The sequence below is a fragment of the Centruroides vittatus genome, unplaced genomic scaffold (genome assembly GCF_030686945.1).
Source record: "Centruroides vittatus isolate TY-2023 unplaced genomic scaffold, ASM3068694v2 scaffold_944, whole genome shotgun sequence".
NCBI lineage: Eukaryota > Metazoa > Arthropoda > Arachnida > Scorpiones > Buthidae > Centruroides > Centruroides vittatus.
Window position 1 is genome coordinate 932,411 of NW_027122722.1, and position 25,893 is coordinate 958,303.

Sequence of the window (25,893 nt, forward strand, 5' to 3'; positions counted from 1 at the left end):
CGGCGTGCCGGTAAACAGTCCGGAATTCTCACGTCGACGTCCAGAAACATCCGTCGGTAAGTGGGAATTACTTATGATGTATGATAGGGTTTGTTGTTTGAGTTTGCCTCGTTTAACTGCGCTCTTCGTGCAGACCGAGAGATAAAAGCCGGCGTGGTTGGCACGTCCCTTTCGCTCGGCCTTTAAGTCCGAAGGGCTTCTAAGGCTCACTTTTTGATGAATACGTCGGCGGAAAACTATATTTAAGGCCGGCTCCGAATACCGCTCAATCCAGATGGGCGGGCGACTCGCATCCTACTTCCATTTTATTTACTGGCGCGGCCTGCAAATGACTTTTAAAATGCCCGCTTCTACTCGAGCAAACGTTTAAGTTCTTTGTTAGTTTTTTAAAGTGGCGTACAAACCAGACGCGGAGGTAATTAGGCGCCTGTTACGCACGTGGAAATAATGGCGAAAATCGTTTATAAACTCTTAATACGCGAAATTCGTTTGACAGGTCTCGAAGTGTACGCAGACCGTGTACCACTCTTCCCGGCGGGGGAGAAGCTCGCTACATCTGACAACACATCACTCGTGCATTTATATAGGCTTATCGCCAACGCATCGTGATCCGCGCTGTCTCAACAAGTCATACTTTCCGCTCGCTAACTTCTTCCTCCTTTTCCTTTCGCCTTTATTTGCTTTGCTTGGACGTAAAAGTGAAAACATTTCTGGTTTAACTCAAACTGCTCCTTTTTCTTTTCTGTACTAAAGATGGAGGAAGCTCTACCGCCGCAATTTCGCGGAAGGGGATGAGCCCAATGTCGGAACCGAATTTGAATTATGATCCAGATTAAATGTCCTTATTTTGATAAGATACGAATCGAGATAAAGCGGCGGTCCTTTACAATACTTCCACAGTTTAAAATAAGGAGAGGGAGGGAAAAAATAAGTTTACGGCTTAAAATAAAATGACTAAATTGTAAAACCAGATCTTTATCAGTCGATTTATAAAAGGATTTTTAAATGCTGGCAACGTATTTTTCTCCAAGGCCTTACACCTTCTTTCCAAATACGAATTTCTAACCCACTTTCGAGACGGCCACGTGTTGAGCATGAAACAAAAACTGACTAAATATGTCAGGGGTGAGTAGACGAACGGAATTACGTAAGCGCGCCGCACGGCGTACATGCGTGAAAGTTCTATTTAGGTCACGGGGCAGATCGGATTACCAGCGCCACGTTTGGACCTACCTATGGGCAGCTCTTAATGGCCAGGGCTCGAAACTCTTCGTTAGACGAGGGTGGGTTGCAGAAGTGCCGAGGGTGGATTAGAACTTCTGCAACTTAATCACGCGGGGTGTGTCCGCCGCCGTAAACATGTTATTACAATTCTGATCAATACGGTCGACGATATTAATAATGATGTAACCTTATAGAAGGCTAATTATGCCCGGAATTGGGTCCTATTGGATTATGGGGCCGGACGTAATGAGGTTTAATAATAGATGGATTACTTAATAAATTACCCCAGATGTTTATCTATGTATATTGGACAAGATCTCGGGTGGGTGAAGTTGAATGACTTGTTGGCTTTTGGTTTTGTCGCAGGAAGTATGTAAAGATTTCGTACACGTGTAAACACGCTCCGGATTTTTTTCCCGAAGGTCTCCATTCTAGTTATTGTCCACCGGCGATAACATCAAAAAATTCGCCAACTTGCATAATTTCGTCGCTCGATATTCTATTTTGCAAGACAGAATGTGCCTACAATCCGCGTGTAATACGTCCCCTTTTAGGATCTAAGCTTAATTTTACGTGCTACGTAACGCTCGATATACGAGAAATGGCCACGTTCGAACAATAATTTGGCACCGTCCGCACGTTTCACTTTCTCGTCACTCCGCATTTTGCAAATCTTTACAGGTTTTATTTTCATACAATTGTTCGAAATACTACCGAATTTTATTTATAGATTTAGTTATTCGGGATCTGCGTAAAGGTATATTTAGCTCTCGATAGTGTCACTTATCAATATTTGTCTGTCTATTTTCAGTTTCTAATTTTAGTACAATATTTAACAAATACGTTCTATCGAAGGTAACAAAATTCTTCAGATATAATTCTTGATTTATGCGCGATATAATCTACTGGATACAGAGATATTTTTAAACCTGCCTGTTACATCGACTTTAAATATATCCTCTTTATGAGTCTGCGATTGGTTTTTTTATAGAAAGCTTTTTGTGTTTTTCTTCTATAATTGTTTACTTCCTTTACCAGGATCCTTTTTTTCCCTTGACGAATTTATATCGTCCGTGTACATGTTGCTAGACATATTAATTTGTTAATATAAGAAATGCTGATTTTAAGACGTTGTAGGAACATTGGATACTCTTATCTTCAGATTATTACGTGATATGGAGAATATATTTTAAAAATTTTCCACGGATTCTGGACGTTTAGAGAGGGGGAGAGAAATTTGGCGATTGCAAAAAATTCGTCGAGTAAATTGTAAAGGAGGAGGACGATTTTACCTAGGAAAAACGATCAAATATTACAAAGAATTTTAGTATATTCTTGTTGATATAGCAGTTTAAGAAAACTTGTAAAATACGACTTTGACCAGCGATATAGATCGATAAGAAGAGTAAACACAAGCCTATCATGCAGTAAGTGTACTCGTTTCAAGATGATCATTGATGATAAGAAATTATAACCTGCGATTTGAAGATACCAGCTTTCAGTTGATAACTTTTTAAGAAACAAAACTATGTTTGATACTTTAATCAGCAATTTAAAATTATCTTGATATTTAAAACTTTTGCTCTGACAACGTATCACTTTTTTTTTGTTTGCCTAATAACAATTTCATATATTAAAACTTCGCAATGTTTTCATTTTTACACCCAAGATTACAGAATTATTTTTTTCTTGTGATATTGTATATATAAAATTATAAAATTTTATTTTAGTGTACGGTATTTTTATCGGTAATTTTGATCTATAGAGGGAAGGTTATGTAGGTTAAAGGCTATTTAGAGGTAATATACGAAGGCTGTATATATTTAGATTGCATTTTTACTATTAATAAGCAAAAAAATACAATTTTAATGTAGATTATATTCAATTTTTCGAGAATATTACATATTTTGTGTATAAAAAGACTAACTAAATCATTAATTGTGTATTTAATTTACCTTGCACGCTTGTATATAAGGGAATTGGAAGAGAAATTGTAGAAATCTTCAGTGCTCCCCTGTAACTATAGAGAATTTTTTGTTTTTATACTAAATATTTTTATACCGAGAAGGAAGAAATTAAATTATTTGTTTTTAATTATCAGAAAATTTATTAAAAACACGAATTTTGAGGTAGGAAGGGCTCAGATGGCAATTCAACCCCGCGGGTAAATTTCTTTCTATTAATTTACGATCTTTTTGGATCGGAGAGCTTAAAAAAGAATTGGATTTTTAAAATCTTCTGGCTATTCAAACACATATTAGAAAGCCGTAAATTTATTACCGCCGTTTTAATATCCGAATTTAGCATAAAAATAATCCTTTGCGGAAGATGGAAGGAGCTTCTCTACTCTTCTAAAGACATAAATAATGTATGCAGAGAGCCTCTAATAAATTATCTCTCGACCGAACGTATTCTTTTAGCTTAAGTAATACGGAGAAAAGGTGGCCTCTCGGAAGACATCTTGAAAATTTTGGAGAATCTCCCCGGGGGTGCAATTTTGAAACCTCCTATCTGGGTACTTTAGGCCTTAGATATCTTTAGATACTCGCTGGAAAAATTTCCCTTATCTAAGATTGTTTAAGTTATAAAGAAGCGAAAACTTTAAGTATTTTTAGAAAAGCGTGCATTTTTCCCTATTTTTATGTCGGTGGTTGAAGTCGTTTATGAGAAAAGGAGGAAAATTTTTATAAATATATACGTAATCTATATTTATCTGTTATTTTCCCTTAGCTCGTTCAAACAATATGATATTTCCTTGGCCTTAGTCACACCCGATCACGTGGTCCGATCGAGAGAAGTTTGTTTCTGTTGTTAGAATAAACTGGTTTTTATCGTTTGGATCGAACGTCGGTTAATATGTTAACGTTGCACTTTATCCATATTAATCGCTTTTGCAAATATTTTCCTGCAAAATAAACAAACAAATCGTTCGAGAAGCAGCATTAGAAATTGGCGCCGACGTTTAACAATTGTTTCTTTATACGTTGTATTGTTTACTAAAACACGTCATCTGCTTGATTACGTCATTCCGACCGAGATTGCTTTTCTATTATTCGGTGGCCATTGGGGATGGCCAGAGGATAGCATCTGCCACTCCTTTATAAATGGAAGCTGCACTACTTTCTCTAGTCACGTGAACCACAGGAAGTGAACCTGTAGTCCTGTTACATTGAACTTCTGCCCACGTCCTGTTTAGTTTCGCTTCTTTATTAGGAAGGACGTGATAAAAATTCGATTCGAAGAATTAATTTACTTAATAACGGGGTATTTATACTTAACAAAAGAATTTATGCCAAATCGTGCTTTTCCCGAGACTAGTACGAAATTGTTCCTTAAGGGGAAAGCTTGCATCCACGAAAAAAAAAAGAATTGGACATAATTTTACAAAAAAAATTAAATAAAAATTAATTAAAACGACTTTCGGAATCAATTTAAAATTAATTATGGAGATAGAGTAAAAGGACCGGTGTCAATAGTCGATCAGTTATTTTTCAAGGGGACAAACTGGTTTCCAGTTCCATTTGTTGCTGGCAAGAAAAGGTTACAGAGCACGACACTCAAAACTAGATTTTCTAGTTTTTTAACGAACTTTTTAATTCTCGATTTGGCTCGCTTTCAATATCGAAATTACTTCTATTACATCTGATAACCTCCTAAGAATGTAGTAGACGAATTAACTTATGCAAGCCTCGTCTTCCCCGGGAGGAGCCACCGGAATCACCAATCCCCTAAACTAAGTAAACAAAATTTGCTTTCGTCACTGGACCTTTAAACGAGGTGTTAATGTAGACGTAATATAATTCTGACACCAAGGATAACGCTACCTCTGGTACGTTAATGTCGCAGGCCAATCATACGTTTGAGTTTGGCAAAAAATCAACTCGCGCCAAGTAGTTTTAATTAAGTGGGAGTTCCACTTCCTGATTTCCCAAGGAAATGGCTACATTTCTGAATCACGAGGCCCTCGACAAACTCTTCCTAGTGATGAGAGAGTTTGGAAGGGAGAACCGTCTAGCGAATGATCCTATTTCAAAGTCCCATTGTTGGAGTTAATCTTGACCTCGTTATCTCTCTCCTTTACTTCGTCTAGCTCCGTAAGGATGCTAAAAAGGGTCAGTGTCGAGAAGCTAGCCAATTACGACTTGGACAAATTTTTTTAAATTGTCGATTCTGGGGACTGTTAGGAATTATGAGGGAGGAGAATGTAAAATCTCTGGTTAAACTTTCGCCTTGTTAACGTCCACGAGATGGTTTTAAATTCCGAATTTTCAATCGATAGTTACTTCTTAAGGTAATTTTGAACAATAATAATGATGCTTTACTCGTTTAAATCGGGGTGATTAATTCATTAGAAGGGATATTATTAGGCCTATATGGAAGTGTAAATCTCTGATTCGGCAGACGTGTCGTGTATCTTTTAGGTTGCTCTCGTGGTTTATTTTCATAAGTTTTAAGCAAAAAATTATATACATTTTCCGAAAGTAATTACAATATAAAAGTAATTAAAGCCGCACAAAGGCAACAATTTAAATTAAATTCGGCTCCGAACAGGTTAAAGTTAATGAGAGTTTTACTTGACTATGTAATTACGCATCTAACGTATTTAACACGAATGATTAATGGCTATTTTATATTTTAATGGATAAGAAGAGGCTAAAAAATAGATTATCATCTCCAAGAAGGGAAGGAATGTCAAGCTTTTCGTCTATATTAATTCCCAACGTGTTAATTGAAGAGATAAGAATTATGAGATTTCTCGGAGTTCAATGACATAAGAAGACTTAAGGGCTTTATTTACGATTATAACTGTTGCACTTTCACCTTTCAAATCTTCATAATCCAGTCGATTTCTTCTTGGGCTTTGGGAACGATTCTCGGTCGCACTCTGCACATGACAATCAGATAATCGTTATAACACTTGAGGTTATAGTGAACACCCCATTAAATCGGCCATTACTTCAATAGTGCCCTCTAGCATACAATAAGATCGGTCCGCTTCTTCATCTCGGATATCATCTCAATCACATCCCAGACAAAGTCCTGCAGTTTTCTTTCTCTTCCTCCTTACGACTTTACATACCTTTCTACACACGAAACTTTTCTCGTATACTTACGCTACAGTTATTCACGTGTTACAGTTACCATTATTCGCGATTTCATCCCCCCATACCTGGTCACTAGAACTGCTGTATTCTGATTTACAGCAGACGACCCGTTTAATCTATATCCAATATTTAAATTGCGCTTTCCTCGTATAAATATCGTGCGTTTCCTCGCGTAATTCGCATACCTCCGAGTCTTCCTATTGTTATAGTACTGCCCTACTAACTTCTATAAGCAACAAACACGCGATTGCTTACCTGTCACGTGACGCTCCCCATAGCGATTAGCGGCAGCGTGGCTTCTTATCGATGTCAGTGTGACAAGGCTACGTGTGCGATGAATTCTTATCTGTATAAATGCAACACCGAATGTAATCGACTATCTGGAGCATATCGTAAATATTTTATTTCGATGATTAAAATTTAAACGCGAGAAATTCGAATTTAGACCAATTTGCGAGTTACGTAATCTTGCATAACAATTGCGTCGACAGTAGGTTTTCCTTCTATTTTCAGAAAAAGCTTGCATGCGCGAATGAAACGTTTCCGTTGTCGTTTCCTATCCCTCCCCCGAGTTAAACGGAAGATCTAAGGTTTTAATAAGTTAAACGGTGAATCGGGAGTAGTAATTTGTAACGCGAGCATGCGATCTTTCCTTGGTACAATTTACTATCTTCAAAACAAAATTTTCGAACGTAATCATTGTATCCTCCTCGAGATGCTCATTTTACCATCCTGCCCCATAGAAAATTGTAGCAGGATTTAGTATAGAGGAAAATTTATAATAATTTCTAAATTGTTCAAAACAAATATTAAATCCCAAGAATATTTGACATTTCTTAAGCATTCTTCAACAATTCCTACGACTAAACACAGATGAGGATTTTCAATTTAATTTCGTATGAAAAACAAAAATAAATAAATAATAATAATAACATCGGGATTCGTATTGCTTAGATAGTGTTTAAAATTACGAGTTTACAATAGGAAAGCACTCGGTCGAAGTAAGAAAATCCCATAAGATACGATGAACAAAGTATAATGTTGTTATAATAGTGTTATTGATTTCGTAAGATAAATAGTAGAGAAATTTTTCTTAGGATAATTTTTTCGATATCTCGCGAGAGATTCCGCTCGTAGCACCAACAGCCATCTGTATTATGTCCGAAACCCAAAGGGAATACGTACGTAAATATGGAGTCGTGTATTTATAAATTGGGACTTTGGCTTTAAATGGGAAAAGAAGATACGAAAAATTACAGTGACGAGGGCGATAAATAACAAAAGACGAGGGTCGAGCTACCTGCCACAGTTTTAAGGCAGATCTATCGCGCTCTTAAGGATCTATCAGAATTTTTCAGCATTATAGTTAAGCTGGCCGATGGCACCCATCGCTCGATAAGAGCAGAATGTGACGATAGAGAAACCTCTTCGGTCAGAGGGATTCTCTACCAGACGTATCGTCCGGCTTCGGTCTGTCGAATTTTGCTGTTCGTTTGGGCATTCGAACCGGAGGAAGAGCCGATTAAATTAACACTTTACCGATCTTCCGAGACGGGGGTCGTCCACCCTCCAACTTCGTCCCCAATTACGGGGTGAGTTAAACGATCCGAAACTGTGGTTCTCTGGTTAGGAGGCTCAATAAAATCTCCGCTCGTCGCCCGAGAAATTCAAATTCTATTTGGACCCTTTTGGCACGTGGTTGTAAAGAGCCCGGAGGTTGTATTAATGGTTTCATTAAACTCCTTTGGTCTTCCTAGTAATGGAAGTTTTGTTTCGCTTCGACATCTCGAAGTTCAGTTTTATCTTTCGACGAGATGCAAACAGAATATCAAAGAGCAAAGTAAGGGGCAAGGACGCTGCCCTTCCTACTTCTCTCTTATCTCATCTATCTATCTATCTATCTATCTATATTTCCTGCGGATTGTGAGAGTGTCTCGCGGCTCGCACCGTGGCAAAGACACCTGTTTGCTTATCGCCGCGTCCAGGTCCCGGGATGGTTGATATTCGATTCTCGTTCTTATCGTCTTTTATCTTACCTCAATACTATTTCTATAATCTTATCTTCGGTCCTTCTTTTCCTTCAGACTCGTATATCATTTCGTTTTGAAAAATCTCTCTCGCTAAACCGCAGCCGAGTAGCCTATTTACTTTCTACTTATTGCAAAATGACCTTTTATTGACGTCGTCCTGAAAAGTCCAAAGACGAAAGATATTTCCGCGCGTGGCTTTCGGTTTCGGTTCACCCAACCAATCCCTTCTTTTAAGCAAATTGCTGACAAATTTCATACGACGATTGCCTTTAGTGGACAGCTGTGCGCGAGTTTTACAACTTGTGTAATAGATACTAAAACGCTAAATATTTTTACTTGAAAACTGCCAATTTCGTAAGATGAAGTAAAAATGACCCCTCTAGGCTATTCACTTCATTAACTTTTTTTAAAACGTAACTGAATTTTCAACAAAGTATAATTCATCTTTAAATACTTGACATTAGTATTCATCTCACCTACCTTAATTTCGAGGATCTATTGTTTGCCTTCACTCGAAAGGGAAAATATTGAAACAGTTTTTGGCAAGACCACCTCATTCGCAAGGACAAGACACATTAATTGAGTCTTTCTACTGTCAATATATAAATTTCAACCAGTTTCGGATCGACGAGTGACCAAACATGTCTGCCTTCTGTCTAGTCTTCTAAGAAACGAAAAAAGAAACCTAGAAAAAAGTTAATTTAAGAGACGTTTTCGACGAGGATAAAATAAAATCGAATTTATCTGCTTCCAAAATAGCTTTAAATCAATTTATCTCGATTATAAATAGATATCGTGTTATTTCATTCTCTAAACTTTCCATTAGGAGTGGCCTTGGAGGAATAAAAATCATAAAAAATGGGTGGAGTCGCTCCCAGATAGAGAAATTATGTAGGGAATAATCCCGAAGTTTTTATTTCCAGTTATTTACCGTGCACACAATCGAACCTTATTGAAATTCCATCTTTGCAGCCCCTAATGTGGCACCATGCAGATTTAACTCCATCTATCACACGCTATCAGTCTGTAGGTTTTTAATGCAATTTTTTTATTATTTGCTTAGAAGATTCTTTAACGAAGAACGTTATTAATTATTTAAAATAATACCAAATTCTGTTTCACCCCTTCTAAGTCCGGCGTACCCCGCAACAGAGGTTTTGCTGTTGATGCCATACGCAAAAACATGCAAATTAAGACGTACAGAAAGTGCATATAGAATCAAAATAAACAGGTGACAAACTCTAATTAAAATCTAGTTCATGCCTTATACCCTTATAACATTAGAAGGAAATTAGGACATTCCTCCGCATGCACGTTTCAATCATTGCTCAAGTGCTCTATAATGCTTCGAATCTTAATAAATAGAGGCGTACAACCGGTTGAAAAGTGAGCTTTAGAATATACTTGTGTATCCAGAATATTTAATCAGTTACTGTATCTTTCTGAGGGTCGTAACAGCGGTAGTGCTAAACACAGACGGGGGGATTACCCATTCTTGCAATAGTAGAGAAACAGTCGGGTTTGGTTAAGAGCGCGAAAGGAGCGGAATAGTCACATACGTGTCGGAACTACATGCAATCTTGCATGCGTTATCGAATAGAATGCCTCCATCCGAGGAATGATGCATCGAAGTCGTTTGGGCCGATAACGGGCTTCGATGAGGAAATGTCACCTTTTAGAAGACAATGAAGAGAATCCATAGGTACAGTACGTGATAGATTACGCACGACAGATGTGCAGCCGGAATGAAAGGGCCACCACGATAACGGGAATCACTTGATTGATGACGTCACGGCCGACCACGTGATTAATGGTATTCGGTGCGGGAATTTTGGGTTCTTAAGATAACGGGCTAAATCACACACGCTACGTGAAATTTTCGCAAAGTGTTCCTTTAAGAAATTGCACGGAAGATATCATCGGCGACGTCCTTTATGCAAAAAGAGAAATTTGTAGGCTTGGCAAAAATTCCGGTCAACCATTAAACCCAGACAAAATTTCGCATTCTTCCTTCTAACCAGCCGCGAATTCATATACATTTTAAATTAATAACACTTTATTTCTTCATTTTTCCTTGTGTTAGCCTATTTATATTTAGTATTTTATAAATTAAATATTTTTTTACTGACCTTCCCAGAACATACTACAGAAACCAATTACGGTGTTTTCCCAATTGCTCGTACCTAAGTAAAAATGAAAAATATATATCATTTCAAAACATTTCCAATCACTACGATTGTTAAATATTCCGGAAGACAATGGCTAAACACCAAAGATAGATTTATATATAAATGAAAGTCCCGTAACATTTTGTCATTAAATGATTTATTCACAGAAAGGAACAAAATTCATACAAGTAGATTGGTTTGTAAACGATTCGCAGTAATTTCAAGTTAGAAATGGAGTAAAAATAAATAAACAAGTTAATTATAATATTTAATTCGAATGACCGCCGCAGAAAATGGCGCAATTCATCATTTTACGTTGCAAATGTTTACAGAACACGGCGAGGAAACCAGTTCTATTGCATAATCTAAGACGAACCTCCCACTCCTTACTAGAAATTGTGGTAAATAAACGAAACTTTTAAGAAGAAAATTCGAAAAAAATCCCAAGTTCGGACGTTTAGAGTTAACCCGGAGGCCCGGAAGGGGCCCTTTAATTGTCGTTTTAATCGAAGTGTAAATCTGAAAAAAAGAAAGGAATTTTTTTTCGATTCGTTTCGACCATAAGCGTGGCACGAGGGGACTTTCGGTTCCCAGATAGCGGAGCCGGAACGCGGTAGCAACAATTCTTCATCCAAAACTCCCAGCAGGTCATCCGAATCCAATGGGGAGTACCGGAACTCAGATAAACAGCAAAGCTAATTGAGAAGGAAGTAAATATCGGATAATTTAAATTAAACCACGTGCAGCTATCAAACAACGGCGGAGCAGATGGGTAACTGCCTCCTCTTTTGTTTTGTGCGCCAACTCCAGTTTTGCCTTTCTATCTGAATCCGTTTTTTTTCCCTCTCTCTCTGCTAAAGTCCCGTTTTGCGCGCCCCAAAGTTACGCTTTAGTTTGTTCGGTTCTAACTTCGTAATTAGCAAATATCGCCCCGCTTGTGTTTGTGTAAAAGCCGGGTTTATTCGAGCAAACACTTCTCGGTGCGAATTGATTGGTGGGTAATGGTAATCTTTGCTTCTCCCCCGCCGCTATCTGGCCTTATAGCGCACAATGCGTGCAGATAAATGGCGACAAAAAAGTTAAATTATTTGATTAAAATTTTAAATTTTAAACGGATTTATTTAAGAACGACTTTACAGATATAAGCTTTTATATTCGTTCTATTTGTCCGCCTGGTTTCCATTTGGAAATCGTCTTTCTTCGTGTTTTTTTCGCGTAATTAGCTGGATTTAAGAATTTTGCCTTCGATTAAATAAAATTCAAGAATCAGAATCTTAATTCCTACTTAGCAATTTCGCCGTTTAGGTCAAGTCGGTACAGAAGCCACGCATCATTTTCCAACAGTAAACTGAAGATACGTGTTGTATTATTATAAAATAATGGCTCGTCGTGGTGCCACCTTCCCGCTTAGAAACCGTAAGATCCATTTTGAGAAGAAACTTTCAAATTGTGCATTCGGCTTTCCAAGTTTTTCCAGAGAAATTTTCCAGTTCGTGAAATATCGTACTTAAATAATTCTGGATTTAAGGAAGTGTCAGGTTCGTCAATTTTATACAGAAATCTGGCAGAATGGCCGAACAGTTTGCACGGGAATATTATAAAATTAGAAACTGATTGCCATTTTCGCGGCTGTTTTTCTTTTTCGTGGGAATGGCTTAAACCTCAAACTACTTAGAAATCTCTCGAGTTAAAAACTAAACACCAGATTTTCCTGTTAACTTCTCAATATATTGTTTTGTTAAAAATTATATATTGTATTCTCAATATATAATTTTTATTTTAAATTATATATCACTTTTGTCAGGGAGGAAATTTAAATCTCACTTTACTAAGATAAAATGCAGTCGAACGGTATTAAGTTTAATGTTATTTTAACGGTCGACGGTTATTAAGTTGAATGGCGAGTAACCGAAAATTTTGAAAGGCGAAGACGTTTGAGTCGGGGGGCATTCCTGAGAGAATTAAGGGCTCGCCCCCACGCAAATCAGCCTAGACGTGGAGGATAGGGAAGGGTCAGCGACGGTCGCGCAATTCTAGATACGAGCGAAAGGGCATTATTGGCCATTTAATTGTTATTTAATTAATAGTTATAAGAGGACGGGAGAGTGCGAGTGACAAAAAAGTGGATCGTAAATAAAAATTAGTTATCGCGAAATTCCGACCCATTAAAACGTAATCCCGGCGGAGGGGAGAGAAAGCGGGAGATTATTTGACGGCTCGGGTTCAATCGCAGCAGGTTAGTGTCGACCCCGGGCCGACCTCGACGCAACGATACACCTGTCCTACTACAAGTTTTACTACCGTTTTACGGCAGCTTAATGATAGGCCTACAGCTAGTCTGATGGACCAAAGTCACTGCCGAGGTTAATGTCTACCGTCTCTCGACTGGTTTCCACCATGTTCTGCACCCAGATTAGACTATTCGATCCCTGGAAATTCCTTCCGACTGGGATCTTTACGACTCTACCACGTATTACCGTTTTAAGTATTTTGTAGGGTTCTAAGGGCGCCACTCGCCTTGTTCTACTCACTATTTTCGCCCGTCGGCGTCGTTTGGACACACACACAAACCATCTTAATTTTTATACGAGACTTGCACCTATTGCTTTGGTCCTACTCGCTTTTCTCTACGTAACGCGACGGTATTACGACTCTGTAAGTTTGCTCCGTGCCAAATTTGCACTCCTTTTACAATTTTAATTGTATCTAAATAGGTATTTACCCCTCTTTTCGGTTGTAGGCGCATCTGTAAGGGATCGAGTATGCCGTGGTGTGATGATCAATCGCGCTTACACTAGAAGAGTACGTGTAAAGTAAAACGTTTACCTACTTTATAATCTCCAGATAGACCTACGTATGTCCTATTTACGTCGGTTGTGGTGAATATATTTAACATATTTACCAGAAACGACAAACTCCATTATGTATGATTGTGCAGAAGCTACCTTCTGTTCTAGAAAATAGTACTGGAATTCCCGAAATTTAGCATTTTAAACGAATTGCCTTTAAGAATTTTAACCTATTTCCTATCCTTTATCTACGGCTTTTGTCTTTTTCTATTTTTAGCCGGAGTCTTTTTCCCAATTTATCCCCACTCCGAATAAGACACTAAAAAAGCTTGCTCTTCAACAATATATTTGATGAAAACTTCTACAGCGGAAGATATAATGGGCCCTTCTTCATAGATTGTTACAGTCGAGAGAGATGCTGAAATGAAAACCAATTTTAAGATACATTTATGTGTCACGTGACCGCTCCTGGAACAAAAAGATAGGCTGATTTATTGCTTTCCCTCTACTTGTTCAATAAAGCTGTTTAATTGGTTGCACAATTTTAAGATAACTCCGACGTTACGACGACAATTCGGCGTATAAAAACGAAAGAAACTAAGGTGATTTCAAACTAATTTATTTATTACTCCGCCATCACCTGTTGAATTTTATAAAGGTGAGGAGGAAATGAATACGGGTTAAGCCGAAACACGTTCTATTTGTTACCACGCCGACAAGGAAAAGGTTGAAACGGTCTAAATTAGATTAATTCTTAGATTTGAGGTGGCGCAAGAAATCCGAGAGGCGATTACGATCAGTTTCGATTTAGACGATTCCTAGTAAGGGAGTGTATGGATAAAAGATGCCTAAGGGATTGTAGGCGCTTAGCCTTGAATTTCTATTGTTTCACGATACCGACATCGATGCAGGAAAAAAAAACATGTCCTTGAATTTGGTTGGGAAGGGCTGCCTGCTTTATTCCACTAGAGGAACTTTTTAATAAATCGAACTTTTGCGGAGAGGACGCATCTTCATGAAAACGATTCTTTGCGTCACAACGTTTTCGCTGACGCAAAGAAGTATGACGTACTTTCGAACCCTCCCATCGAGTTTTTTTTATTCATTTCCTTACGAACAATAGACCCGAGTCACAATAAAATAAACAAAAGTTCCGTTTTTGTTCCGGTTTAACAATTAAAGGAATTTTTCAGAATTTACCGAAACACGAAATACGCAACTTGTTTCCGATTACGTAGAGCTGAAAAATTTTTTAACTCGAGTTCCGTTAGAAAAAATATAGCGGGGGGGAAGTGTGATTTTTGCAAAGTGCAGTCGACGAGACGTTTTCGGTTAGCTTAAATTGCATTTTATGCTACAAAAGCGTTAAAGGCAGGGATAGACAGACGAAAGACGTCGGAGCAAAGTCCATAAATAAGTGGCATCACACAATCGGCGAAACGGCGGAGATTTGGAAAAACAGGTTATTACTTAACGTCACTCCTTTCCACCCGAGATACAATGGATAGCTCCGGGTTACTTAGAATATTTATCTGAAATCTAGCCGCTCTGCCCGTACGGGAAACAGCTTGTCTTCTAACACAGTGTATGGCTTACATATACAGACTGTTATCTGTTCAACCTCCGCTGAATAACTGTCCTGATTTCGTGCTGGCAGTCTGCAGCTTTTGTTTCTCGACTGATATCGTGTGCACATCTGAAAGTCGCACCCGATCACAACTCGATAACGGCCCCGTTCTAATTACGGGATCGTTTAGAAGGGGAAAATGCGGCGATTGTTAAGAGCGGCCACTGCACCCCTCCCCCTCCTGGCCCTATCTGGCCCTTTTGTCTTTCTCTTATTTTTCTCGAGCGGTTAAGATCTTTATCTTTTTACTTTTCGTTGAAGAAGATGGAAGAACTGATAACGGCCGAATCTGGACTGTCTAAGTAGATTTCTTTTCTTCTTTCCTCCTTCGCTTAGTTCCATGTAGCTCAAGGTCGAAGGTGATTCGCGCCTCCCCTAATTGTTTCGTGAAGAATTAAACTTCGCTACTTCCTCTGAATATTTATAAAGTTTACCAGCGCCAAATTTACTTTAAAAAAACTTCGTTAATTTACAATATTTCTTGGAAAATTTCGGATAAATCTGGAGATGTGCAGAAAATTTCTGCTTTTAAACGGAGTTTTTGGAGAAGAGATGCGGGTAACATTTCTGTATCTAACGACTAATAATTCAGTAAGTATCTCCACCATCTGCGCTAAATTTGATATAAATATTAGCACCAGATTTAAAATAAAACTTGGAAATTGTTATCTCGTACGAGTGAATGATTATTTTTTTTAGCACGATATTCTTTATCGACTGGTAACAACTCTACGTAATGACTTAGATTCGGTTATCAAATTTTGTTGGCGAGTAAACAGGATACATTCGTCCGACTTCTGCTATTCTTCCTACCTCTAGAAAGACAAAACGCCAAATTTTAAAGTGGACAGGTACGATTTTTTTTCTAAGATTAAGAATTATCGCCATCGAAGCAGAAGTTATAATTAATTAAATTGAAAAAAATGTGTTAAACGACTTGTAAGTTGTAGTTGTGCAACTCGATGTTGCAACTTTTGTTACAATTGCTGCGGGCTTATAAAGCGTACTTAATTCTAGAGAAGCTTTCTTCTAATTGTTTCGATATTATTCCGCTTCTTTTCAGTGTTATTTTTCTAATTTTTGCGTAAAATTCCAGTAATTATATCCATTACAAGTGTAGAAAGTACAGTCTATTATTTACTTTTTTTAAGGGTAAAATATATAAGAGAACAGAGTAGCTTATTTTTAATTACACTGTTATCGTCCGTCACTTATTATCGAACTCTAAAATATGTAAATTAGAAATGTACTATACCTTGCATCGTGTTGTTAGACTATCGGTTTGCACTGTGCACTACAAAATCGAAACTTTGGCTTCTCAAACTGCATAGATTCTTTCGATTCACGCTTAAATTCGTTAATTATTTTTAAAAATGAGTTGAAATGACACTTCCATAATTTATGCACCTCCTATTTTTCCACCGACAGTTTTCTGATCGTCATTACCATATCGGTCACGTGAATCTTTGACGATTTCTGGCGAACAAAAATGTTAATTATCAATCGTTGCGAATCTATTAAATGGCTCAGAATGGTTCCTAAAAGGTTCGCACCGAATCTCTACTTGTGCAACAACCACAACAGTTCAGTGACACTTTGAGATATTTCTGACTTTTCGATCAGATACGATATGTCAGTCGAAATCTCTCGTCACTCCACACCAGCAGTTTTCGTGCGATGTTTCAAAGATTATGCTTTTCCCAACAGTTTTTAATTTTCTTTTTTTCCTTTCTCCGAAGTTTCGATAGAAAAATTACAATTTACAAAACCGAAAATGTGTCAAAACACACTTCTACTCTAACGTCTTTTCGAACGTAATTATTAAAGTTAGGAATATCGAAGAAAAGGCGCTATCATTAAATAGGGGTTTTCTCGTATATAACGAAATTGGAAATATCGAACAAAAGTTCTGCAGCGTTTTTCTTAAATGGGGCACTTTTGATTCTCGGATATAACGAGAAAATCCCGCATTTAAGAACACTTTTAGATTTTCCTCTGCAGTAAATTTCGATGTTAATCTCGTTTTTCTAGCAACCGCAACGTCACGACAATAAGCCGATATTGGCCAACCATTCCGAAATTGTTCCTTATTCCTTAACCAGATACGAAAAATATAAAAATATTCGGCTGGTATCTAGAGGTATTATCGATGCACGCAGATAGGCATATAGGGAAAAGCGGGACAAGTTAACCAGGTTAACTTTGTTATAAAGCTGCTTCGGAAATTGCGATAACAGCATATAACTTATTATCACTTATAAAAGGATAATTTATATTCATTATTACTCCATTACATCATTCCTTTTAATATAATGCTTGGCGGAAAAAAACGACAAAAGCGATAGTAAACAGATTAATCATCCATCCAATTTGGGGGCAAGATGACGAATATGTTTTCTTATGGATTTTCCCATTGATAAAATTCGCTTACGCATTGACTAACGTAATTATTAACCTGTTTCTCGCTTTGCAATTCGATATAATATCGAATACGAGAACGACAATTGACGTATCCAATAATGTATTAATTCTCTTCCTCTCGTACGGGCCAGAAGAATCTAGAAGATAATTATATTGTTTATTTTCCAGTTAAATTCTCGAGAACGTCATTTTAACCGCGAGTATCGAATGTAATGACATAAATCAGTCTCGTATTGCAAAGAATAATCTTTAAATTATTAGGCGTGTCCCGCTGGAAAATTACTATTCGTCGTCTTACCCCGGGCACACTTGATTGAAAACACAGAAACTCGACACGGAGAATTAATATTCGTTAGTGTTTAATGACGAATCTATATCTCAATAAAACATGGCACGGAACGATTATTACGCAGATATTATCGGCATTATGATTCTTGTTTCTCTTCCAGGAAACAACAAAACAGAAATTATCTTAGTAATTTCTCTTTTGAATATCTGTAACAAATTCCGAGTAAGCGTATATTTACATAAAATATTAAATAACTTCTCGTCTTGTAAAGAAAATTCGCCTGCCGAACGAATTCGTTAAACGTATCGAAGCATAATTGACAAATTGTTTCGGCAATTGTGAAATTTCGGCATTTCCAGCGCTCGCCTAATTAAATGAAGAGGTTGGAGAACGACGTCGTTCGTGTAATAAAATTTCCTACTGAGTGGTGTCTCTCCTCTAACAGGGCTAATGAATTTTCCGAGTGCCCTACCGTGAAAAATAGGAAAAATATTTAATGATAATTGAGAAACCGGTTTACTTCGTTACGTTAGAAGAATTTCTATAAGATTCCGCTTACTTTTGTTGTTTCCGAGACGAATAAAGCAGGCGCCACTTCGACTCTATAATGGGTTAATTTTTAATATTTCTTCTTCTCCTGGCGTAGTCATATATATACACGAACGGTGACGTGCGTAGAGTGTAGCGAGTAGATTTTGCAGCCAATTCGAACGCCGCTATAGGAAGGAAAGTGCAACTTTATCCTTATGGAAAGACGGTAACGTCACCAAAAGAGAGAGGACCCGAAAACCCAGGTGGTCCGAGTAAAGAGGGGAGATTTCGGATCTCGTCTGCCATCTTATATAGGGACCAGCGCGAGACGGAAACGATGATATTGGGTGCGTCATGCAGCCTCCCGACCGTTCTTATCTGAGCCGAGCTCGGGTATGCCCCTCCGTCTCCAAAAACACACAGTCTAATGGCGCCAGTGCGATGCCGATAAGCTATCTGAGTTGGATCGGGATGGAGAGATAAGCAGCCGGTCTGCGTGCGAACACAAGGACTCGGCAGCCAACAGATCCGCTGCCCTTCTCCAATTATGAGAGTTTATCTCTTCTGTGTTCTCTTAACCTACTTACTATTTGTTTGCTTTCGAATTTGTTTCTCTTCATTGTTTGCTTATCTTCCACTTTACTAATTTCGTATCCCGTCTCTTCGCCTTCTTCTCCTGGCTAATAAATAATTTGCATGACGATTATCTCGACAGATAGCGGCCCGAAGCAAGCTTTTTATCTAAATGAAAGATCTGAGTAACTATCGAATTTCGTAATTGATTATTATAAGATTCGAGCCGAATCTATGCAAATGGATCGATAAGGCGACTCGTCCTCGAGCTGACAACTGATTTTAATGTCGGTTCGTTTCTGTGTTCGATTCGTCTTTTTAAATTCGCCCACCCCCGGAAACACGTCGTGGAAACGATTTAACGCGGTAGAAGGAAGCATGGATAAACATGTGTGGAGGCTAAAATGCGATACTCGTCGAGCTAACCCGGTCGACCCCTTCGTCGTTTCTGTTTCGGAACAAAGCCACCGGTTCAAATTCTCCGGCGCAAAGTACAAAAAGTCACAGGAGGCGATAAATGCAACGAAATAGGACTCTACTGTTGTTTGCAGTCACACGTGCTAGCTATTGGCCCAGTCTCTCTCCTATAGATTCTTATCTTATAGGTATAGTATTACCGTTTCCTGCTTTTTTTGCCCCTTTTATTCTAAGAATGTAAACATTTGGTTACAGTCCGAGAAGAATAAGAGAAGTCTTATCTTCGAATAATTAATAATTATTAATTAGGTGGAAACTCGAGTGGCTAAAAACAGTTGACACTTTATGTGTCCAGTTAGGAAGTGGAGGGGCGAATAAGGGCCGTTTACTTTTTAATATAGTCGATAGTAGATCTTGTAATAACTAGGCTTGTGGCCACAAATATGCGGGAAAGCGTAAATTAACGGGTTGCCGACCTTGAGTCCTTTCGAGTAGTTATGTGACAGTCGTCGTTGATAACGGAGGCATTCGTGATGCAAGGTTCTATTTTTGATCTTCGAGATTAACAGAACTTTGTAGAGCAAAATCTAAAATATTGCTTGGATCTCGGGCAGATAACATTCTAGAAAATACAGATCCACATTGAAGATACACTTCATTAGCGACGTCGCATTAACAAAACAGTATTAAAGTTACGTCTTCGCAGAATGAAACAGTATCACTCGTTAGTCTGCGATACAGAAAGTTACGCTTACGTAACGCGTCGTATGTTATGAATTACGTCCAGATAAATCTTATCGTTAAAACGTTACGTCTTCTTAGATACAAGAACAATGGTTTGTAGTAAACAAAAAGTTATAATAATAAATCGGTTATGGATTTGAACGATAATTCATCAACCAAATCGTATCAATTCATCTACATCATTTAATAAATGTGGCGACCGTTAATAACTTAATACGAGTTTCCAGTCGAGACTCACTCCTACATAAATCCTTGAAAATCCATTAACAGTCGATCCTTTGAAAAACATCAAACGTATTAAGAGTTATCCTTAAAATATATCGCCAATTAAAATCCAATTATGCCAATTTTATGTAATCGAAGACCATAAAGGTATAATTTCATTTAAGGATCTTCAAAGAATTGATTGTAAAGGACCTGAAATGTCACTTACGAAAACATAAAACCAGATGTAAAATTAACGGCAAGACTGTTTATAAATGTCAGAAATTAATTATTTCGAAGGAGAAAAAAGAAAATAAAATAGGCTACACATTATATATTCCGAGTTCATTGGCACCTTCCTACTAGCTCTTAAGATTATTTCTTCTCGAACTGCTTCCAGCCGATTAATATAGGATACTCGGTTAGGATTATCACGACACAAAGTTAATACCTCCGAGCATTTTCCTTAAATTTTTCTCACGAAATTCAAAAAGTAAGCATTGATCCAATTGATAAATATCAATCGGGGATAATCACGACTCTTAAAAAATTAATCACGTTTTTTAACGCAATGTTTACAGTAAAGTGCGAGTGTTAACCGGTAAAAAATTTCACGATCGTATAAACGAGATAATAAATTTAATCGTAGTGTAATTTATGAAAGTAATCTAATTAAATTAAGACGGTAAAAATTAATTAAAATCAGCATATTTTGTACGAATTAAAAAAACAAATTCCTTGGCATTTTTTATTTATTTATTAGAACTACTTTTAAATTAGAATTAGTCTCGGGGCTTTAATTAACTTAAAAGTAGCTTATTCGACAAGAAAATTAACACAGAAATCGACTTTTTATCAATATCGAAACGATAAAACGTCGTATCGCTCGACGCGTAACAAGTCTAGAAAGGAAGTCGAAAAGACAAAATGTCTTTCATGTAAACTGGCAAAATTTCCTTTTTTTGCAGCTGCAAACGAATGATTAAAGAGGTAAATTAATTCAATAAATTAATAAAACGCGACAGACTAATTGATGATGATAACAAGAAAAGGCACGAATTAAAATATATATAGAGAAAAAATTCCATAAATCAATTTCGATAATTAAGAAATTATATATACTTATAAACAGAGTGTGTGACGATTAATAAATACTGTAGAGACGTAAAATATGATGGAGATATTTACAAAAATATCAGGAATATTACGAAATTGGCCAGCCAATGTTGAAGGGGACGGTCATAAAAAAATGTAGAATTCTATCAGTTATTTTCATTATAATTTATAATTTATAAGATATTTTATGATTAAAGTTCTTAAGATAAAAGATGTTTGGCGTTCGTCTTTATCTATTTAATGATATCGTATCTCGGAGAACATCGGAATAATTAGCGAGAGAGGTGATAAATTATAACTTTATAGTGGATTTATGTTATTAAGATTTTTCTGATGAATTTTTTTAAATCTCATTTGCCCCGTTTAACATTCTTATAAGTGGATAATTATAATCATTTATCATTCGACTTATGAGATTTAAGTTTCTTGAACCTAAAAATCTAACTTTAAGCCAGTTTGTAGGACCCCCCGAGGCGCGGACGGCTCATTTGTTAGTTTTTTCTATTGAACGACGGAGCGTAACAGATATTCAATCATATCATCGACACAAAGGCCACTCGGAAAATTGAAATTTCTCGACCCGTATACGGTCCTCTTTCCATTTACTACTAGGGCTGGACCGGGATAATGATGGGCGAAACTACACGTCCAGCCTCTTAATGACTGTTATTAATTGTTTACGTGATAAAATGGGGAACTAAGTGACTATAATAGCCGATTATAAGTCGTATATAATTATTTTGATATACGACGCGATGGAAATTTCCAAATTTACACTCGATTTCTGTTTCGTATCGCGTTCGATTCCTTCTCGAGCCTCTGGTGTGATACCGGCCTTTTCGTTATCTGTTTTGCAGATATAAATAAGATAATCTAGATGGGTAATTAAATAAATGGAACACTTATCCGACACCTGTTCTGGCTCGGTAGTAAAAACTTCCATTCCGAGGGCATACTTTGTTTTAGCTATTTAATTAACTCGGCAGTTTCTTTCTTCTACTTTCTCACACGCTAAGAGCATGAAAACGAAATCCTAATAAGGATTATCGTATTTACATAGAAAAATATAGCGCCCGTCACTCCACTGTAGTAAATGACTAAGAACAATGGCGGAACCAACCGACTGACGAAAGCTGTAATTGTTACGCCGGCTGGATTTGTTAGAAGGGCATCACGCGCGTTACGTAGACGAAAGCTGCGAACAATGTAGGCTGTAGAATATGGGTCGAGCGAGCAACATGCCTTCGTAGATCGTTTATCGAGCATTATCTCAAACACAGCGGCTATCTCTACTGGATCCTGTTTACAATTAAATAACAATCAAACTTCTAAGAACGAGCTTTATATCGATAGACGTAATCCTATATTTAGTGCCCGTTTCCTTAGAGATCTCGCCTACGTTTGGGATGTATTTAAAAATATATATATCTGCAGATTTGCTTTGTTTTTTCTGTGTTACACTGGTGTTCGAATAGGATAGAAAATTCTGTCCTCGGACCGGAGATTCCTTTCTATTAACCTAATTTAGGAAGTTTACGAAAGGTCGACGGAGTCGAGTTGCAAGCGGGGAAACAAGGTGCCACGTGCGTTCCACATCGGGTCCCACCTTAAATACTAGTTATATAGTTAACGAACTCGCGTCTTATCGACATTCTCGATTATCACCCTCGGCCGTTGCTCCCTTGTCAGATAAGATTATAAAAAGATAACCATCTGTCAGGTTACGAGTTGCCTTTAGCCGTTGTTTGTCAGGTTGTCCTTGAGGCCTAGTCAATAATGCGTATCTATAAAAGGATCACTTCCATTTTATGAATGGATATTTTAGATTTAACGATCACTTAATTTCATTTCGTGTTAAGATTAATGTTCGGACGAGTCATTACTCCATCTATACAATTAAGTTGCGCCCGGGTTCCGAGAGGTCGAGTATAGCGGTCCACTGGCTTATGTTTCTTCAGGTGAGCCTAAACGAAGAGGAGGTGCCCCCTGTCATTCGCTTCTTCGCCTATTTTCTCCGGATTATAAATTGACTTCTCCCGGTTATGGCTACTAAAATAGATTATCCCCATAAACCGTTAGGGAATTAAAACAATGGCGGAATTTTATTGCCAACCGTCGCTTCCTCCAAAGATATCCCGGATTTAATATCCCAACTGACTAATTGTTTCGAAAATCCTCAAACATTCCGGCAGATTGTCGAGGAAAGCTTCGATCGTCGGAGTGATTCTCGTTTGGGGTGTTCACTTTAGACAGGGAAATCGCTTAGGACAATTTCCACAGCCAAAATATAAGGTTTAAAAAATTCTTATAATGCTGAAAAATATGATTAAAACGGCCGAATTATTGGTTGGAATCTTGCAGGTGTCTATTTGTAGCTCGGGAGCATTGTAAACACTTATGGCGACTAAACCTTTTTACGAGTGCCCACCCACTACAGCTTAAACTACATCGTGAGAATTTTATAGATTCCACACGAGAGGCTGCTTCTTAGAACCGAGTAGATCTCATTGGAGCCATGTGTATCGTGAGAGCCTTATTGGTTCCCATTGGAGTTAACTGCGGCGTGAGAAACTCCAAGACTTCTTGATTCTCCATAACGAAAAAATACGCCACGTAAATTTAGGCGCGCGTTTTAAATTTTAAACTGAAAATAATTTATACGAAGATATTTTTTCAACTTTTATAAATATTAATTTATCAATTTCTTGCATATTTAAGTCTTTTTTCGCAATATCGATGTCTCTATCTAATTAGGGTACAATAATTATAAGTTGATAAATCCCTTCGTAAGCATTGTAATTATCTATGGTACATCTATAAATATGTCACAGTGTCGTAATAATAGCTAATAGGAAGGTCGAAAAGCGGTCGAGTGACTTCTGTGCGATAATCTTCTTATCTTAAAAAATAAAAAAATAAAAATAAAAAAAAAGGAATTTTCCGTGGAGACGTTTTCGTCTTCATCATCTCTTACGCCAAATCATCGATTTATCACGACATAGTCCACGCCATAAATTACATCTTCATTAATCACTCCTATAATTCCGAAGTAAAATTATCTTCACCTTCTCCACTCTCTTCCTGGTTGGCAAACGTGGCTGCCAATATGCGGCGTCGGACTTAATGAAGACACCTATATCGAGAGGATGGTAAACGGAATGTTTAATACCTTAATTTATGCCATGCAAAGGGATATTTTCATGGCGTGATGAATGCGTCATCGATTGGGGAAGCGCCTTATCCTAAAGATTTCGCAGAGACTCTCTCTCATCGGCAGATCTAGGAGTATTGTATCGTGTCCGATAAGTTTGTGCGGTTCTATTGATCAGTCCTAGTCGATCTAGGTTATCCCCGCATCTCGCAGATCTCCGATTTCGGTTCTTCACCCGCAACAATTAAAACCCCGCCGACGTTTCTCCTGTTAAATATCGCATTCCGTCCGGGGTGGCGACCTTAACGTGTTTAAATTTTTAAAAAATTCTTGGAATTAAACCACGTTTGAACCGGCGATAGAGTGGCAAAAAGTGTTTTCGCATCCGCTTTAAGTAAACATTTGGTCGGTTGGTAGGTAAAGTAAACTTGGAAGAGGGCATCACGAATAAGATATCACTTCCTCACGCAAACGACATATTAAAAGGAACACGATAAAATTCGTAGAAACCAGTTTGAACTTGACTTCTCCGTCTTCGGGTCAGACAGCAACGGGTCACTGCCCTTACTTTAAGAACAAAACACAGGCTCACCCCGGTCGACCTTTTCCTTAACGAGAAAGAAAAGGTTATAATGGATGGGACGAAAGAACGGCCTTTTAACGGCTCTTCCTCCGTCTCGTCACGTCGGCCGAGAAGTCAAAGATCACAAGAAGCGGAACAAATTAATTCTTGTTTGTAGAAGGGTTAAAACGACTAATTATTCAATAAAACCGTAGCCTTGGGCTTCCCGGAACAAAACAGAAAAGTAGTCCGTGGCCACCACACACTAAATGAATTTAACGACTTATAAAAGGTGCTGTATGAGTTATAAAGAAACACCAACCTTTAACGAGACATTAAGGACTATTAAGATGTTGCGACATTTCTTTTTATTTTTATATATAAACTAACAAAAATATTTACTTCTTCAAAGAAGAGCGACGTTTTCCGATGAAAAATTGTAATTTATCACCCGTTTATTCCTGTAAAAGTTGAGAATGAGACTTTTATTTAATTGATTGCAATTATAAAAGTTGTTTCGCACGTTTTTCTCCCCTCGTCCGATCCATGCGATGAAGGATTTATTACTCGAGCGTACGAGTGCCCGAGAGGGATTGTCTTATTTTTCTAGAAAAGCGGTTCCCAGCCTATCCTAAGCTCAGATACTTACAACTTTTGCCTTAAGATGTTTTTCTAAATCAATTTTAAACTCAAGTCATGATTTTTATTTTTTAAAACTACGTTTAGAAATATAATAAAATTTCTCGACAAGTCGGAGGGCCATTTAAAGTCTCGTTATCCGATCGAAATTCGTCCTTTAAATTTCTTCTCGTAAATGGAATTCGAACGAATTCCTTTCGAAATATTTACAAATTTTTAAGCTAGTAGAAGCCGCCATTTTTATGTTTTCTGCCCTTTAGAATATTGCCACTGTACAAAAGTCCTTAACAAAATCTGAGATAA

At 37.6% G+C, this 25,893-nt stretch overlaps 1 protein-coding gene across 3 annotated transcripts in view; it reads left to right on the forward strand.

Moving 5' to 3' along the window:
• ush (Zinc finger protein ush) overlaps window positions 1–25,893 on the forward strand; it is an 86,129-nt gene that overhangs the window by 802 nt on the left and 59,434 nt on the right. The window lies entirely within an intron of this gene.